The sequence below is a fragment of the Mustela nigripes genome, chromosome 12 (genome assembly GCF_022355385.1).
Source record: "Mustela nigripes isolate SB6536 chromosome 12, MUSNIG.SB6536, whole genome shotgun sequence".
NCBI classification, from domain to species: domain Eukaryota; kingdom Metazoa; phylum Chordata; class Mammalia; order Carnivora; family Mustelidae; genus Mustela; species Mustela nigripes.
Window position 1 is genome coordinate 130,370,421 of NC_081568.1, and position 20,633 is coordinate 130,391,053.

General features: G+C 40.0%; 1 pseudogene; it reads right to left on the bottom strand.

Annotated features, from left to right (window-relative positions):
- Positions 1-5,071: 5,071 nt before the first annotated feature.
- On the bottom strand, positions 5,072-5,138 carry LOC132028921 (U4 spliceosomal RNA; annotated as a pseudogene).
- Between the last annotated feature and the right edge of the window lie 15,495 nt (positions 5,139-20,633).

Here is a 20,633-nt window from a genome sequence, read left to right on the forward strand (position 1 = left end):
TACGTAAAAATAAAATAGTAAAAATAAAAACCTTATATAGATTAACTCATGTAATCCACATAACCCTGTGGGGTAGGTGGTAGTATCATCTTCATTTAAAGATGAGAAAATTGAGGCATAGAGGGGTTAAAGTAACTTGTCCAACTTTTCAGTTAATAACAAATGATGAAGACTGGATTTGAACCCTGGTGTTCCAAACATGAGCCCCTGCTCAGTTGATCACAACACTAATACAGCTGAGTGAGGGTGAGAACATGATTGGTTGTGAGCCAATCTACTTTCCAAATGAAAAACATTCTCTTGTGTGGCCACAGATGCCTTAAAATGTTTGCTTTTCGGTGACAAGCAGTATCATGTGGAAGAAACAGAATGGCTCATTGTAAAGCCATTCTGATGACTTGAAAAACAGCCTCACTGCTCAGTGAATGCCAGCAGTGCCCAGTGCCGTCTCACCCAGAGGGCCTGGATTGTCCTCCCTCTCATCTCTGCCCAAACACTGTTCTTGCAAGGAGTGGAGGCTGTAAGGTCAGTGAGAAAGGCAGGCACTGGAGCATCAGCCAGTGGAGAATTGTTGCCCATTGCCTGAAGCTACCAGAGAGAAACAGGCTGGAGCTGCGCCTCGTGCTCTGAGGCTCTAAGGGAGAAAGACACAGGAATCAGATTTTAAATCATGATAAGAAAGAATTAGAAGGAAATGCTCCAATATTTTAAGAGCAAGTACATCTGGTCGGTAGTATTATGGTTATTAAGGATTTTTCCCTCTAAAGATTTTATTTATTTGACAGACAGAGATCACAAGTAGGCAGAGAGGCAGGCAGAGAGAGAGAGAGGAGGAAGCAGGCTCTCCGCGGAGCAGACAGCCCAATGCGGGGCCCGATTCCAGGACCCCGGGATCACGACCCGAGCCAAAGGCAGAGGCATTAACCCACTGAGCCACCTAGGTGCCCCGGAATTTTCCCTCTATATGCCTGTATTTTCCATATTTTCTAACAAAAACCTATAGTTAATGTAATAATCTTTAAAAAGATAAATGATAGGGGCGCCTGGATGGCTCAGTGGGTTAAAGCCTCTGCTTTCGGCTCGGGTCCTGATCTCAGGGTCCTGGGATCAAGCCCTGCATCAAGCTCTCTGCTCAGTGGGGAGCCTGCTTCCTCCTCTCTCTCTCTCTGCCTGCTTGCCTACCTGTGATCTCTGTCAAATAAATAAATAAAATCTAAAAAATAAAATAGAAAGATAAATGATAGAAAAACGTAAGTACGCATTTTCTGGCAGAACTTCCAAAAGACAGAATAGGCTAGAAATATCAAAAGCAGGACTTAAAACACACACACACACACACACACACGCGCGCGCACGCGCGCACATGCACACATGCATGTGTACACACACATACACACACAGTTAACTAGGAAGGATAAAGTTTGAATGGACCCCATCAGAGGTAATGAGATTTCTTTCACAGAAGATAGTCACACATTGGTTGAATGACCTCTTGATGGGGATATAGTAGAGAAGATTCAAGCATCTGCTTGGGGAGTCAGCCTAGAACCCTGCTATCAAAAATAGGGTCCATGAGCTGGGCATAGGCATCTACTGGGAGCTTTGTTAGAAATGGAGTATCTCTTCCCCACCCTAAGCCACAAGAGTCACCTGAGAAGTATTTAAGTATTTGGCCTGGCTCAAAACTGGGGACTTCTTATTCAGAAGTGTTATGTCAGGGTCATGTTTAGGAACCCCCAGACTAGAAGATGTTTCAGAGCTCTTGAAAACTGGAGAGTCTGAGAATCTCAACTTCCCAACCTCGGTGGGCAATGCCCTAACAACCAGTTGCTTACTCCTACCCTAGATGCCAGAATTCTGCCAGCCCCAGCCACCTTGGACATCCTGCTCTTGGGACATATTTGGGGCTTTGACCTGTGCTAGCTTGTGATATGGGAGGGGGTCACCCTACCACTAATCAGAGAGTGGTAGGGATGACCTATGAATGTTTGTGTTGCCCCTTAAAGTGGAGCAAGTGTTAACTTTCCTTCTCCCTTATTGGCCTATATGACCATTCTTGTGTCTGGTCCTGAGTTCTGATTGATTCCTGTTCGTGGTCTACCCCCCAAATCTCTCTAGAACCTAAAGTAAACTAGTTATATTTGAGTACCCATCCTGTACTGGAAACTTTTATTTGTTACCACATTAAAACTTTCTCAGGATGCCTGGGTGGCTCAGTTGGTTGGACGACTGCCTTCGGCTCAGGTCATGATCCCGGAATCGCAGGATCGAATCCCACATCGGGCTCCCGGCTCCATGGGGAGTCTGCTTCTCCCTCTGACCTTCTCGCTCATGCTCTCTCTCACTGTCTCTCTCTCTCAAATAAATAAATAAATAAATAAATAAATCTTTAAAAAAAAAAAAAAAAACTTTCTCCTCACATTAAGGAAAAGTGATTAATGTTCCCATTTTTCAGGTGAGAAAAATCAAGGCCTAGGAAGACTAAGGAACATGTTCAATGTTATACAACCAGCAGGAGGTAGAAATTTGACCCCAGAGCTGCCTGATCACAAATTTCTATGTTCATCCCATTGTCCCATCCACCAACCTAAATTCCCATTGGCAACCGGGCACCTACATGCTCATTCCAGTCTAGCGCCATGGGTTTAGATAATCCTATGCAACAAGATGGAGATATTTTTGCCTGCCAAAATGTGAAGGCTGGGAGATTGTGAAAGACAAAGCAACCTGGTGGGGCCATGAGGTCACACATCAGAGTACAGGCTTCAGAAACCTGCAGAGTAAAGAGGAAGGGTGGAATGGCTAGGGAACAGGAAACTGGCAGGTGGTTACACTCTTCATGGAGCTAATCATCTATCTCTCTCACTGGATTAGAAATTCTAGGAAGATAGGAATTTTGTCTTTCTATCACTGATGTACCTAAAGCACTTACGACAGCAACTAAAACACAATACGTACTCAAGAAATGAATGGATGTATTTGCCCCTTGCCCTCCACAAATATCCAATAAAATTACAAAAATTGTGAAGTACTCTGTGCAATTGGATTTCTTGTGAAAGACGATGAGGGATGAGGTATTATTGCACCCAGGTTAGAGCCGTGGTTTGGTGAGGACATGGATGCAGGAGTAGAGATAGAGAGAGCCACAAAAAATAAGTCTGGGGGTACCTGGGTGGCTCTGTGGGATGAAGCCCCTGCCTTCAGCTTGGGTCATGGTCCCAGGGTCCTGGGATCAAGCCCCGAATTGAGCTCTCTGCTCAGCAGGGAACCTGCTTCCTCCTCTCTCTCTGCCTGCCTCTCTGCCTACTTGTGATCTCCATTTGTCAAATAGATAAGCAAAATCTTTAAAAAAAAAAAAAAGTCCCCAAATGTATAGTACTTGTGTGGTGGGTCCTCAATAATTCCTAGTTGTGAGGGTGGATATTTGAGTAAAGTTTATTTAAACCTCAGAGGGTAGGAAACCCCCAACTGACTCCTGAAAGACCTCAAAGAGACAAATGTTCCGGATGACAACTATATTCTCCCTAACTTTTAAATACCAACCAACATCCTCCCCCTGCATGTACATTGGGCCAGATACCAAGAGTTTCCAATATGGGGACAGAAGCAATTTTCTCTTAGGCACCAGGTCTGTTTCCCTGTTGTCTCTATTGATGCCTCTTCTTCAGAAAGGCTGATTTAGGTCAATGGCTGCCTAACTCTAGTCTGTAAGGTCTTGTACTCAAATTCATGTTGTCCTTGGGGACCCATAATGTCTTGAATCCAAAGAATCCAGTGCTATGACAAAGACTTTCATTCTCCTATGGATTTTGTCTTGGCTTCCAGGAGTGATTGTTGGTCTATCTGCCTCATCTGCTGCACACAGCTGGGTTACAAACTACTGCTAGGGATTAGGAGCACAGGCTACAGATCTTTCTCGCTCATCTTTCATCTTATCTCACAATCATCAGTGCATCAGCCTTGCCCTTCCTGAGGCCTGTGAATGGTTGGTGCCACCCCCTGCATATTCTTCACACTTTCTGTTTATATTCTTATCATGGGCTCAATAAATGGGCCTGACTGGGGAGAATTTGGATTACTCTGATTTTTGAAGTCCTGTTGGGCAGCAGTTGGTATCACTTAACCTGACTCTAGGGAGGAAAATCCTGAAGGGATGGTGAAAGTTCTAAATTTCCTTCATTATGCTTCTGCATAATTTTTGTGCTATTCAGAGTTTTGTTTCTGTACCATAGGCTCTACTTTTATTTAAATTCACAGGCCTTAATAAAAAAATGTTATAGAGACACATTCCAGAACACTAGAAAGATAGTCCATGACTTTGAAAAAGGAGAGAAGTCATTATCTTTTTTTTCCCTTTTCTTATGTCCTGTATAATAGGCACACAGTGATGACAAGCAATAGCAATGTTAATGAGATTAGGTGTAAATGATTAACTATTATGGACTATTACTATGGTTATTGTGATTTGTATGGCTCTATTGTTGATGCCTAGCAATTAAAAGATTCAAACTAGATTTTAACCATAAGGTACTGGGTATTAAGAAAAAAATGTATATACAGGAAAGCAGTAAAGAGCAACTGAGTTTTAAAATTATGGAAGGTCTTTGAACAGGAGTGTTTGCTGAGAAGTGATGCAGAATTTACATGTGGGTAGGTGTAGGATGTTAGTAAGCAAGGCAATGTGGTGGAAGGTATTGGTGATAATAAACTGTAGAGTGCACTGAACTCTGCTCTTCCTATTGTAGAGACAGAAGGGGGAGATGCCTGTCCTCAACCTGCATCATCCTCATCTTCCATCTTCTGGTACCCCGTGACTACTTCGAAATGCTCTCTTCCCAATTTGCTCTTTCTATCCCTACTGCTCCCCTTCTTTTCTCTCATCCTTGAATTTTACAGCTTCTCTCCACACTACTCTCAGTGCTATGTTCATTTCTTACTATACCTTCTCTTAGAGACCTTACTCACTCTCAAGGGGTGAACTACAACTTCTGAACTGCTAACTCCCAGACCTTTATTTCCTGCTCTAGTGTATCTTTCCAGGCAAGGGCGCACATTGCCTACCTGACTTTCTACTTCAATTAGCAATAATCGCGCCTCGGGTAACCTCATTGGCTACGATACTGCCACTGCTCAAAGCTTGACTGACTTTCTACTTCATTTCCAAATGATGCATCACTTAAAGTTCAGGATGCTTCAAAATGAACTCTGTCCAAGCTAGTTTATTTCCCCAAATTCTCTCATTCCAAGTATGGTATCACCATTCCCTTAATTCACAGCTGTCCCTCACCCTCCATATCTAAGCAGTCCTCAAATGGCATGCTTTTGATCTCCACAATTCTCTCATCCAGCCCATATATTCATGCCCATTTGCCACTGCCAGAGTTTGGGAGCTTAACCCTTTTCTGGACTGTTAAGATGGCCTCCTAATTGATCCTCCTGCCCTTAATCTCATACTGTCTCATTCCATCCTAAACTCTGCTGCCAAGCTAATGTTTTTCAAACGCCTCTGGAATTGTTTCATTTTCTTTTTTTAAGATTTTTTATTTTTATTTTTTATTTATTTGACAGAGGTCACAAGTAGGCAGAGAGGCAGGCAGAGAGAGAGGAGGAAGCAGGCTTCCCGCACAGCAGAGAGCCCGATGTGGGGCTTGATCTCAGGACCCTGAGATCATGACCTGAGCCGAAGGCAGAGGCTTTAACCCACTGAGCCACCCAGGAGCCCCTGTTTCATTTTCTTAATAAAAACCCTCCTAGACTGTGGGAATGCAAGCTGGTACAGCCACTCTGGAAAACAGTATGGAGGTTCCTCAAAAAGCTGAAAATAGAGCTACCCTGCGAGCCAGCAATTGCACTACTAGGTATTTACCCTAAAGATACAAATGTAGTGATTGGAAGGAGAAGGTGCACCCAAATGTTTATAGAAGCAATGTCCACAATAGCCAAACTATGGAAAGAGCCTAGATGTCCATCAATAGATGAATGGATAAAGAAGATGTGGTATAGTATATATAATGGAATACCATGCAGCCATCAAAAACCTGAAATCTTGCCATTTGCAACAACATGGATGGAACTGGAGGGTATTATGCTGAGCAAAGTAAGTCAATCAGAGAAAGGCAGTTATATATGATCTCACTGATATGAAGAATTTGAGAGGCAGAGTAGGGACTTGTGGGGAAAGGGAGGGAAAAATGAAACAAGATGGGACCGAGTAGGGAGACAAACCATAAGAGACTCTTAATCTCAGAAAACAAACTGAGGGTTGCTGGAGGGTAGGAGGGATGTGCTGGCTGGGTGATGGACATTGGGAAGGGTATATGCTATGGTGAGTGCTGTGAATTGTGTAAGACTGAAGATTCACAGACCTGTACCCCTGAAATAAGTAATACATTATATGTTAATAAAAATGAATAAATAAAAAATTCATACAGCTCTTCATTATTCATTGTTTAAGAATAACTCATGTAATCATTCACTGAACAAATATTTACTGAGCACCTAATATATACCATGTTGGGAGCTGGCAGTGAACAATATGGAAAAGATTCTTGTTTTCATGGCTTTTGAGAAGGTAGGTAGTAAACAAGCAAAGAAATAAATTGATGCTATGAAGGAAATGAAATGTAGTAATGATAGAGAGTTGCTGGATGGGAAGGGAATTGCTTTCACAAGTTGGTCAAGGTAGACTTTTGGGAAGGAATGACTTTGATCAAAGACCTACATAATGAACAGGACCTCGGCATCTGGAGATCTGGGGGAAAAGCATTCTGAGCAGAGAAAACAGCAAGTACAAAAGCCCTTGGAAGGGAAGGTGAATTGTCATTCCTGGCCCTTCCCATGTTGAGCTGAGCTAGCTTCTTAGCCTTATCTCATATAACAACTCCACATGATACTCAGGTTCCAGCCAAATCATCTTTCAAACTGTTCTCCACAAACATGCCTTTGCATTCCTGCTTGCATCTTTCCATTTCATGTGGAAAGCCCTGCTCTTTCTTATGACTATTGAAATCCAACAAAAACCCAGTGAGAGGCCACCCCTTTTGTGAAAGCATCACTGATAACCCCCCAGCCAAGTCCAGTTTCTCCTCACTGAAATCTTATTGCACATGCTGGAAACTCTCTTACTTGCGACATCCAGGTGGTGCTATAGGAGGCTGCATTCCTGGAAAAGGCATGTGATTTTAAGTACAAAAGATGAATCTGAATTTTCTCATGGAGACTGTGTCATGATGATGGGTTTTCTCCCAGTCAAGGACCTGATGACTGGAATATAGAGAAATGTTCTGAAACAATAAATTTGAGGAACTCTAATAAATCCATATGCTATCTCAGAGCTATTTGTATTTTATTTTTAAACTCCATGATAATATATACACTTATTTTCCATTATATAAAGCATAAAAGCAGAACCAGTCTGGTTGAATCAGAGAAAGGAAACCCAAGAGCCATCCTGCTCAGCTGCTTCGCCCTCTGCAAGCCCCTCTGCCTCCGTTTCCACCCCTCACCTCCACCCCTGAGTCCCTGACATCTTTGTGGAACACTAGGACTTCAGGAGTATGATTCAATGATATGCAATCTTACCCAACATAAAGCATATATAAATCAATTCAATTACCCTCATATTTTAATTTTCTTTAGAAGAAATTTTATGGAGGCTTTGAGGATAGAGGTGTCAGGGAAGGACATTGCTATAAGGCTCACAAATAAGAAATGGCCAAAGTATTCACAGGACAGAGGTTCTGAGATCGTATCTCCATCTACTTTTGTTTAGCCAACTCCTCATATTCCTTTAAGTCTCAAATTATATGTCATTTATTCCCAGAAGCTTCCCCTGACCCCAGCCTGGGTTATATTCCTCTGATATGATTTTGTGTGTCACTCTTCACTTTGTTACACACAGATCCCTATTGCAAATGCTTGGTACACATTAACTGCAACGGTAGCTCTTCCACTGTTCAGTGAGCAGCTCCATGTAAATGGCAACTGTGCCCATTTTGTTTACTTCAGAACTCCCAGTACCACTAATGCATGGCACAAGGTGGGTGCTCTGATATCTGTTGAAGGGATGGGTGGATGAAAACAGGCAAGGAGCAATTCAAGGCAGGATAAGACAAAGAAAAGGGCCTTACCAATCAGAGCCCATGTGTAGGCACTCTGATGCCAGCAGACAGTGAGCAATCTGCTATAGAGTTATAAGAAGTATTCTGAGTGCCCTATAGCATGGCTCTGCGTACATGTTTATCTTTTCTTCTAAACTGTAAGCTTGTTGGAAGCCTCCACCTATAGTTTATATCCATTTCCCTGAAGGTAACATGCCTAGTATCCATGCCCTCTTCTTTTAACAGTCCCTTTTGGCAAGTACTCTTGCAGTCTTGACAGCCAGGTGCTGTCAATGGACAGACCAGACTCTCAGCTCCAGAGTGGGTTCTTCAAACCAATCAGCATTCCTTTTCCCAGCAGCCCATGAGATTGATTCAAGAAGAAGTACATAACCCAGACAATGGGCTGTTAGCAGTTCTTAGTTGGGGCTTCTGGGAAGGCGTTGCTCAGCAGAGAATTCATAAGCACAACATTTAGCTCTAGACTGGGTCAGAGTCTTTGTCTCGTGGCCATCTAGCTGAAAAACCTTGGAGGAATTACTTAATTTCTCTGTGTCTCAGTTTCTTCACATGTAAAATAGACAATGAAATTGTAGAAGTATATACATATATGTACCCTAATACATATATACTTCCCTTCTATGTATCTATATCTCTACCCATGTCCATCTATCTATTGCTTAGAAAGGCACTGAAGTGGATATTAATTACAGTTGATCATAGGAATATTTCACAACAATGTGTATTGTCTCAAATTATATGTCATTTATTCCCACATACACAACAATGTGTATTCACAACAATGTGTATTGATATACACATTTATCAAATCATCAAGTCATATACCTTCAGTATATATAATAAAGGAGAAAAAAGATGAAAAACACGCTTCATCCATGGATCAGTACATATTGTTTCCACTGTTGTCATTGTTATTATTCCACAGGCTATGGCAATAAGAAGATGTGAGGCTTTGGGCTGCGACCATCTTGCTGCCTCAAGGGAAGCCAGCCAGAGAGTGAGGACAGCACAGAAAACAGTGAAGTTCAAGAGTCAGAGAACTGAGCCCAAAGACATGATTCGAGTCTCTGGACTAAGCCCTGCCTGAAGCCAACCTTATCCCTACACTTTCAAAGATATGAGCTGATGAAGTCCCTTTCTTATGCAAGCCACTTAGGGTTATATTTGCTACTATTTGGAGTGCAAATATTCCTTTTTGGCTCACTCTTCTTTGGTGGCAAGGGAATAAACAGCTTTTTGAATACAAATGTGGGAACTGGGTGATCTAAACTCTGTTAGTCAGATTTGTGTATGTCATATCATTTAACCTTCATTATGACCTTATATATATGTATGACAGGATAATCCACTTTGGATGTGGAAACTGAAGCTTACAGGGATTAAGTGATTTTCCCAAGGTCTAGAGCTAGCCAGGGGTGGATGTGAATCATCTACCCTCTGATGCCAAAGCCTGTGTTCTTCCACCATAAACTTTACCTCTCTCCGAAGGAGGAAGAACAGATAAGACCCTGAAGGGTAAGTGCTCCTTATTTAGATACTTGAAAAAAACATGGGGTGAAATTTAATTCTTCCTGACTTTGATACTGTCTCTGTATCATACAATAAAACTCAATCCTAGGGACAAATGCTAGTTAGTATCCAAATGTTTAGAAAATCAATAATCTTGATTTTGAGAAAAGGAATTAATACCATATTGAATATTTAGGCTCAGATCTCATTTTCTTAGAGCTACCTTAAACCAGCTGAACATTAAAAATAGAAAAGATCATGAAATTAATGTGTAGGAATTTTTTTCCTTTCTTTTTCCCCCTTCCCACTTTTAACCCCAGGCTCTGGGTAGGCAGCAAATAATGATTTCCTTTCAATTAATTATAGATGGCCACAGTCATACAAAAGGTTGTAATCCACAGCTCAATATTAGTAGCTTGGGTCAAAATGTTATGTTGGCAAATGTTCCTGTGGTGAATTGTGATTGTCCTATTTTTAATAGTTATTTCCCTCCTGCTCTCTGTAGAATCAACCTCTTACAAATCCACTCATAAACTGTTAGCAAGAAATTTTAATTATGAAGAAAATTATATGGATTCTGAGCTACTTCATGACACCTACTCTGCCCACACAATTCTCTACATGATGATCGAGGGCCGTCATTGGAGGGGCTCTGTCCCATATGCTGGATTGAAGGCTGCTAGTGACATTTGTAGTAATTCTAAACCTTCCATGAATAATTTCCAGGATTTCTGTCACTATAGTTTTGCAATTCATTATTCCTGCTGTCACTTGTAATACTTAATTTTTACAAAAAGCACAAGTTGCAAACCCTCATTTATTACTAGTATAAGTTCTTTACCCTACAATAGCCCCAGTGAAGAAAAGATTATTAAAGTTGGTTTTTGAAATACAAAGACCATGAAACAAAACTTAAAGATAACTTTAAAAGTAATAATTTATAAAAAGAAGTATTGCTAGGTGCATCTTTTCTAGGATGTGCAAGTAATTCTTCTAACTCACCTCTTCTGATTATATTTGGTGTTAATTTTATCTATGTTTTTGTTTAAAAGAATGATTCTGCATAAAAATGCAACAGAAGAAGAAGAACTCTGCCCCTGAAGTTGCTTTGTGGCATTTATTTGGAGATACATTGGATAATACTTTCAGCAACTAGTTAATGTATGTTTTTACCATAATCAAAATTCTTTTCTCCTTCAGTGCAAAGGCTTATCAAGCAGGACTTGTGGCAGCAGGAACCTGTTAGAGAGGGTTTCTGGGATACTTTATACCATTTTCTTACCTAGAGTTTAGGACAAAGAATGTTACTTCAGAGTGAAGCCTTTGGAAGAGGGAGACCTGAGGAATTGTCAGCCTTGCCCCTTCTCTGCTGAAACGTATACCTGAGGGGTTGTACAATGGATGTAGCATGGTGCTTTGGATATCTTGCTGTGCAAACTGTTCAAAAAGGTCTTTGGGCAATCCATTAGAAAAGGTAGCTGAAGGTAACTTGGTTAAGTTGTGCTCCCTGGACTCTCTTATCAGGCCAAATCTTCTGTCAAACAACTTATTTTTAACATGTGTCCACATCTTGGTAATCTGGCCCTTCCACCTCATCCAGGGAAGGGAGCAGTTTGGAAAATCAGATGGCCTTCTTTCCTGGTTGATCCTTTGCAGCTTGCCTTGACTTCCTCTACCTTCTACTCTAGAAGAACAGAGTCTGTCTGTAGACCAGGGATAGGTTATGTATGGAAGACCCTCTAACACAGTGGCTTATCCATTCCCTCAGCCAGGCCGACATTACAAAAAACTTCTTAAACTATCCTTAGTTCTTTCCCTTAGATTCAAGTAATATAATCTCCTGGACATAATCAAATTGTGGTAGGTATCTCTGGTTTGTTTAACTTGTTCCCATGCCTAGTCTACAGGCATGGACACACATTCCTAGCCTTCTGATTGATTCTATTGGTTGTTGCAAATTCTCCATAGAGCCACTTTTTCGAATTCTTTTAACCCCTTCTCCACTCCCCAGCCCAAGTGTCTGCTTCTTCTCCCTGTTTTTATTGTTGTTATTGTTTTGTTTTGATTTATTGACATCAGGTCTAGTCTTTCTCAACACAAGATAGAGTGGAGGGGATACATAGGATCTAGACCCCGCAGGGAGGGTGGATTATCAAGTCACCTGAAGCTGAAATCTTTCCAAAAATCTTATTTTTTGCGCTATGAAGGTCACACAGACTTTTACTCCAGCTACTCCCAGGCTATCTCAGCACATGAGTATATATCTCTGTCCATGTCCAATTAACACAGTGACCATCTTTTCATATTTCTGCTACTCTTCTGTAACTGTTCCTATTTTCAATTATAACTGTCCCATTTTCCTGCCTGTGTATTTTCCCCCTCCATTAGATTTCACGCTTCTAAGAGGAAGGAGCCATATCTTCTATTTCACTTTAATATCCTAAAATCTATACAAAGAGCCTTAATGGATGCTCTTGGCTGCCTGATATGTCTTAACAAGTAGCTTTCATTCTGTGGTGCCCTGGACTTTGAACAGGAAGCTTGTCATGTGGAGGTGCCTCCTTTGACCTTGAGCAAAGCTCTAAATCATAGTCAGCTGTGTATTTTCCTTTCATCATAAAAATGCCACTGCCAAGGAGTTGTGGTCCAACACAGACTCAGGAATCAGACCCCAAATTTGACCCCACTGTTGATGCTGAGAACAAGAGGACTGCAAGTCATACCCTGGATACTGGTGTTTTAGCTGTAGGGAAACTATGAAATGAATAGTTCCGCTGACAAGGATTCAGCCACTCTCTTCCTCTTCGAAGAGAACACTTGCTTGACAGGCTTCTGATGACATTCTTTTTGTCCCTTTCTTGTATTCTAAAAAATAAAACCAAGGCCATTCGCAGAATAATGACATCAAAATAACACTAAGCTTGTGAATGGGTGTAATGAATGCAGAGAAAATTGCTGGCAATTAAGTCTGAAACACTGTCCCTGTCTTTCTAGGCCTAGCAACGCCTTTCCCAAACTGCTTTCTTCCTCCTCCATCCTGCCCAGGTTTTTTGAGGACATTTAGACATTTGGTCACTTTAGCCCTTGCTACGCTTTTTTCTTGCAATTTGTTGAGGAGTTTGTTGCTTGCTCTTTTAGTGTTACAACTCCTTTCATTTACTGGGGTTTTTAAGGAGGTTGTGAGTGATCTCAGGGAGGACAAGATTTCAAAAGCTCCTAAACTGACAGATAATGATGACACTAGGGTGAGCCAGCAAACAAAGAGCAAAAACTAAGATCAGGGTTTAGGGAAAACTGGCATTCAAAACTTGATACAGAGATCTGAGGTCATTCAATCAGGCACTCAGAAACCCAACACAGCGTATAGTCAATGATGAGAAATACAGGTCAAGACAGAAATGGCCTCAGGTTTGACGATGGGGGATATTGGATTCGATATTTTATTTTGACTGATTATATTTCATAACTGAAGTGGCAAATGAAGGACTTTATTGGTTATCAGATAAGCACTGTTAAGGAAAGTTGGAGGCACATTTCTGTAACTCTGTCTTTTGATTAGGCTCTTGAGCTTCATTGGCTCTTGATCCCATGAAAAGTGATAGATACCCAGTTGTAATTTTCTTTTTTTGTTTAGAAGAGCATTGTTTTCTCTCTTTCAAATTCTCCTTTTAATTTCAATATAACTACCTCTCCCTGGCTTATGTGTAATCTTAAAGGGAAATTTAGCATATATTTATGAGAATCAGTTCTCCCGGTAAGGAGAAAATGCAGACTTACTCTATAAATGAGGCCAGGGAGAAGGAATCCTTTTATAACACTAATCTTGAATCTACTTTAAACCTCATTATTCTTTTTTTCAGTGTACGCTGATACTCCTTGACCTACCTTGAATTATTTTATTTTCCATGCCCTTACCTACTTTGACATGAATATCCATGCTTTTCATTTCTTTTGATGCTCCTAATGTTTGAAATCATGCTGAGAATCTTTACAATTTAATAAACAGAGAAGTATGATATATTTACCCTGTCCCTGTAGATACTCAGGTCTATCTCACAAAGAAAATGAATTCATCTCTAAGGTTCAGGGCTTCCCAACTGCTTCAAAGTCATGCACTCATATACATTGATGTGAATATGTACATGTACATACAGGGCTTAAGAAACAGGGTCCCCTGCGCACTGCTGCAGCTGGGTTCTGGACTAGTGAAAACACAGCTGGGAATTCTTTTCAACTCACAATGGGCTCTACTCCAAGCTGTAAAACCATCACACTGCTTGTTTTAAAACACTTATTCAACTCCTAGGGAACATACAGATTCCTGCAGGGAGTAGTGGGGATAGAAGAAGGCACAATTCTGCCTGCCAAGATCTAGAGGGCATGAACCAACCTCTCACGAGGGATGAATTAGAGCAGAAGAGTCTGGCATTTTCTTCATTTGTTTCACATTTATACTCTGGCAGTAGCTAAAGTCAATACTAAAAGTTGGTTGACAGTAAAGGTAGAGGAGAGGGGAAAGAAAGGTAATTTTGATTATTTGATGTTAATAATGACATCCCAAATATTTTCCACTGCATTTCCATTGCAAAGAAAAGATTCAATTAAGAAAGAACAGTTAAGGTTTAGTCAATTAAGCAACAGCCTTCAACTCAGGTCATGATTTCAAGGTCTTGGGAGTCAGCTCTACATTGGAGTCTGCTTCTCCATCACCCTCTGCAACCCCCACCCCCCAGCTGGTGCTCTCTCTCTCTCTCTCTCAATAAATAAATAAATAAAATATATTAAAAACAACAACAACAACAGTTAAGTTAGTTTGAAAAGTTCCCTTTTAAAGAGAACAAAAATTTCAAAGACAATGAGAGTTAAATAAACCCTATGCTGAAACTGACACATAAACATCAGACTTTTGAACAAACTCTTATTCTTAGAAAGGCAAAATGTTCTCAGCACAGCATGGGGTTCATCCACAAAAAGTCCTTTCCCTCTCTAATATATTCTGTTTAATTATGCAAACAGATGTCAGAAGGGGGTTATAAATGTTAATTTTTGCTCTGAATTCTTTAGCTTCTAACTACCCAGGTCTCTCTTCTTTTCTCACCGTGCCTGGAGTCATTGGTCAGTCCTGTACTCACTCACTTTTTAGGGAACAGCAGCCAAACTGGGCAGGGTGCATGTGGATATACACATAAAATTCAAGTATTATTGTCAGCACTAAACTTTGAAAGGATGAGAAACTGGCTCTATGCCCTGTCATGACTTGCAGTTGGTCTGTTGATACATAAACTTTGGTTGGAGGAAAATAGGTCCTCTGACAATAATTCTGAACGTTAATTTTAAGTGCTCTCCCACAGATTTATTTAACTTCCCAAAATATCATGCTTCAAATTAATGGTCCATTTGTTTGAATTGAATGGATGCAAAAACGGTGAAGATGATACTCCAACTCTCAGCTCAGAGGCAGAACTCCTGATTACCTGCTAGGTTATCTGAGGAAGGGGATAAGAATGTGAACAGAAGTTAGTATCAACATTCTTCACCCCAGAAATAGAGTGACTGAATCAAGACAAGTGGTAATACTTTTTTTAAAAAACATAAAAAAAGGTATTTAAAGTAACCTTTTGCTAAATTTATATTCTAATGACTTTGCAGTGTTTATTTTATTTTTGAGAAATGCAGTGTCTCCCCACCTATTCTCCCTGCTCTCCAAAACTGAATAAGACCTTATGCTAAGGGCATCATTTCCTTCTCATGATTTAGGCATGATCTTTGATAACAAAACTGCCCTTTATTCATTCACTCAACAAATATATTTATGAGTGCAAATTACTGGGCAGGTTCTGTGGCAGATATTAATGAAACAACAGGGAGTGAGTTAATACACAGTCACTGCCCCTGCAGGGAGCTTAGAATCTTGAGGAGAAAGACAAGTTAACATGTGACTGAGTGACTGCAAAGAGAAGGATAAAGATCATTCTGATGGTTACTAGGGTACTTGGGAGCACATGGTAGGGAAACCCAACCCAGATATTTGGAGAAGGGGTTAATTAATACTCTCTGGAGGAATAGAGAGGGGTTGACTAAGAGCAAAAGAATCAGGAGGTATGGGAAAGGAGTTCAAAGTTGGAGTATGTGGGAGAATTTTTCAGGAAGATAATGTGTTCAGTTGTGGCTAACAGTGGGGAGTGAATTTCCCATTACCTAGAGCAGTCAAGTTCCAATCATTGTTTTTGTTCACACTCTCCAATGTAAGAGAGGTCAATAATGAATATTTCCACTGAGTAGGTAAATATGGAAAATGACCTGGTTTTGAACTTGTACCCATAGAGGTAGGTACATCAAGGGGTCATTTTGCCTTAGAATGGGATTTCATGCAGGATTATTACTTGCTTGTCCCTGTGACTCTTTTTGATAACTAACAACAACAGCCTGTAACTTTATTTTTGAATTTTACATACAGTCATGTGGTATATAATTCAAAAAGAACCAAAAACAACAACACACACACATAGTATGTGTGTGTGTGTACATACATGTTTATATATACTTTTATATGCCTTTATTTCCTCAATAGTAGATGAAGATTATTCCTAATGGGTAAATTAAACAACTCCCCATGTTTTTAAAAAATGGTTTCCTACTGTTCTGTTTTATGGATGTACCATAAATAGTACTACTATAAAGACATTTAGGTTTATCCAAATTTTGATCTCACAAATAACTCTGTGCCAGTAACCTCGTACATTCCTGCAGGTTAAGTTTCTAGAAGGTGAATTGCTGGATCAAATGTTATGTGCATTGTAATTTTGTTTGATATTGACAAACTGTCATCCACAGAGCTATGTCAACTTATATGCTCATTAGTAATGTACACAAGTCCATGTTTCCCCACAGTCTGTGTAATTCTTGGATATTTACCAATATAGATTTTTTAAAAAGATGTATCAGATTAATTTTAATTTGCATTTTTTCTCATTATAACTGAAGTTAAGCATTTTCCCTCTTTTCTAAAGAGCTACTTATATGTCTTATTTGGGGAATTGTCTTTACATAAATTTTTATTCCATTTCTATTGTGTTTTGAATTTTCTATCCATTCAAGGAGCTCTTTATACAAAGACACATGATATATAGGACACATAGTTTTCTTTTACATTGTTTAGTGTGAACCTGAATACTTCTGGGGCCCAGACTTATTTTAGGGAACACCCCAGTATAGTAAATGGGGTCTTAAACACTGATTCAAGTGATTTAGGGAATTCAGAAATGTTTCCTAAGAAATATCCTGACTTGGATTTCAGATACTCCTGCCCTTCTCAACAAAGGAGACTATGCCTTATTTTCATCATAAAATATCCTTACCCACTACTCAACTACATGATTTTCAAAGCCAATGAGTCAGCAGTGACAAGATCATTTCATTCAGCACCCCCAAGGAAGTAGAAATTTGGTGTGCTTAATACCAGCTACCATGAAGAGCTGTTTGAAGGTAATGTCCTCCAAGTGTGAGGTATGATAAGGTATAGGGGCAACGCTATCTGATTACTCCTCTAGCATCATATTCTAGGTTTTGTTTGTATTTCATTTGAAGACCTCAGGACTACTCACTAAAACATAGCCCTATAATCCCTTTAAGAACTGCCTTCATGGGGCGCCTGGGTGGCTCAGTGGGTTAGGCCGCTGCCTTCGGCTCAGGTCATGATCTCAGGGTCCTGGGATCGAGTCCCGCATCGGGCTCTCTGCTCAGCAGGGAGCCTGCTTCCTTCTCTCTCTCTCTCTCTCTCTCTGCCTGCCTCTCAGTGTACTTGTGATTTCTCTCTGTCAAATAAATAAATAAAATCTTAAAAAAAAAAAAAAAAAAAAAAAAAGAACTGCCTTCATTGCAGTGATAGTTTCATGGGTATATACTCACATCTAAATACATCAAGTTGTATATATTAGAACATACAGGACTTTGCATGTTAATTTTACCTCAGTGAAGCTTCAATAACATAGTTTTTTAAAAGCTGTCTTTAATTTGTCAGCAAGCATGAGAGTTTCTCTCAGAATTTGTTCCAGGAAAAATGCTGTTTCCTAAAGCATTAATTTGTTTTCTCCTTTTACATAACTAAAGCTTGAATTCTACCCCCATACCCCCCTCTTTTATTTAAATGCCTTTAATTATTGTTCTTGCTATTGATGATTAATTTAATTTTTGTGGAGGAGGGGTGATCCAGCTTATCAATAACCAACAATTTCCATCAGCATTTCCCAACCCAATCTGTATATTAAAATCTTCTGCAGAGATTGAATACCTCCCTATGTCCCAGACAATTCAATAAACATATCTGGGAGTGGGTCTATTTAGCAGCTGCCCAGGTGATTCTGATGCTCTGTGAAGCTTGAGGACAAGTGAACTAACTAAGGTAAAACTGTATTAACACTCATAAGTTTGAAATGACATTGAGGGGGAGAGCTGATTTCCCTCTCACTCTCATTAACCTTGAAGCACTGGAAAGGAAGATTCATGCAGTATTTTCCCACAAAACAAGAACGTTTCCTAGAAAATCTGACTGAAGTGTTAATATTGTCCTGGGCTTTTGAGGTGGGATTTTGTTAATTCACACTCCCACTTGGAAAAGCTCATTAAAGGCAAGGATCGTGTCTTAACAGCTTTGTATACTCATTGTCCTACCTCTTGCCAGGCATACAGTCTGTACTTAACAAATGTTTGTGAAAGAAAAAAGGAATTAATTTATAATTGTTGCAATTACCCAAGAATAAATTGAACACTCCATAACCGCTTTGCCATTTTATACTGCATTTAGTCACTCAACTAGAAAGCCTGTTATGAAAATGAACTGGTCTTTAAAAATCACCTAAGTAAATATCCTATGAAACAGACATTAAAGTATACAGAGAATAAAGACAGTCTCTATAACTGTGTTGTGTATTCCATCCCACCACATATATGTATTTACCTGTTTTATCTTGCCTCTTTGACAACATCTCTTTGATGTTCCTCTCTATAAGAAGAAAGTGAATCAGTGTGGGAGGAATGCTTTCAGAAAGAGATGTGGGTGGAAAGAGAGATGGGGGAAAGGGACAAAAAGAGAGGGATAAAGAAAAAGGAACAAAAGTATGAAGTAAGAATTAGTTCTACACCATATGCAGTTAATGGGGGAAAAGTTGAAAATAATGTTCATGAAATTTTTCTATAGGTATTGACCCTTCAGATACAGATCAAGGATGGGGTGAAGAGAGCAAGAGTGTAGTAAAGGGACTTTGACCTATAGAAAGGGAACCCAAACCAACAACACAGATAGCATATCATTTAAGGGCATTTCCCCTGGCATCCCTTTCATTATGGCTCCACAGCCCATCCCATCTCTATTATTAATTCAGGAGAAGTTCACTGAGTACTTAATATTTGCAAGACATGGTGCTTATGTGAATATGAAGAATTTATCAAGATGATTGGAAAGGGAATTCTGTCCTCAGAGATCTTATGTCCATACCTTCAACTATAATTTAAATAACAAGTAATATTTTCCATAAAAAGGTAAAGATACAATGGAATTTTATAAGAAAATTCTCCACTGATTCTCATTGGCAACCCTTTTGATGTTTCCTTTTCAAGGTGGTAATATCTCTAAATGTCTTAACTTCCTACAATCAGCCTATTGTGCCTAAAAGGAAATAATTTGCTTTCTAAAATTACAAATTACCTCCCAATTCCTGAATTCCACATAATTATTATTAAATAATATTTTTTAAGTGGCCAGATATGTGTTTCATAGCTCTAGACTGTTAAACACACAGCCCTTGTCTTTAAGGAGTAGATAACCCCTGTAGGACATCAAATAATATATGAACATACCATGTATATATGATGGAGTCCCCTGCTTATTTATAGGAATGAAGTAAAAACTGACATAGACATCTTTGGAGGTTCTTACAATCAATGTATTGGTACCGGAGAGTCAGAGCCAAGGTTGACACCAAAGGAAATCTTACAAGAGTTGGGATTCAGCTGATGCAAAGGATGTAATGGAGCTAAATTCAAAGTACCAGAGTACCCCACTTAAATAAGATGTGAAGGCTGTTTCAGGGGATGGAAAAGAAAGACACATTTTTTAAATCCTAGATTGAAGTAACATCTGAGATATTTGTAGAATGTATAATTTTATCATTTTATGATTAATGATAGACTTGGAAAGGGCTACTCTTGGGCATATCTTAGGATTGCACTAAGAGAAACTTGGGTTATGAAGGGAACCTGTTATTCTGATGTATGGCAATCCTTTCTTCTCATTATCTGAAAGAAAGAGACCTCTGTGGCCAGTCCAATAGGAAACACTGATTCTAAAGTGGCAAAGGCCAGGACAGAGAGGTCTTAGACTTGTCAGGTTCTATGCTTTTGTACTTACTTGTTCTTTGCTTTGTTTCAGTGAAAAAATTCCTTTTGAAAAGAAGGAGGAGGAGGAGGAGAAGTAGTTGTGGCAGCATCAGCAGTAGTAGTGGTAGTAGTAGAGCTTCTGTTTCAGCAAACCAGTGGCCTGGAGATTGATGGGTAGATCTCATTTCAGGCGGTTCAGCCAGGGGGCAAAATGGGGCTCAAGGTATACAAAGCTGGATGATTGGAAGAGGAGGCGAGGACATTGACTTCTCTTCACCTCCGTCTATCCTTTACCAAATGGCCAACCCTAAGCTAACCTGAGCGAAGAGAGGGAGGAAAGCCTAAAAGGAGCAATTAGAGGTGACTGGTTCATCAGAGCTTCTTGGACTTAAGGGTGACATGGTAAGGAGGTGCAGGTGGGCTCTGAGGAGCTATTGTTAAGGAGAAAAGCCACGTGGTCAAGGGTGGGGGAGATATCCTCTTGGAAGCAGCATGAACCATTAAGAAGCAGTCTCCTAAGGCAGAGCATGCAAATCCTGTGAACTGCTGCCACAGATCTGGCTGAGTTGGCTCCAGCACTCCATATTGTACATGTCATTGTCAATTTGCTAAACCAGGCAGTGGCTGTAG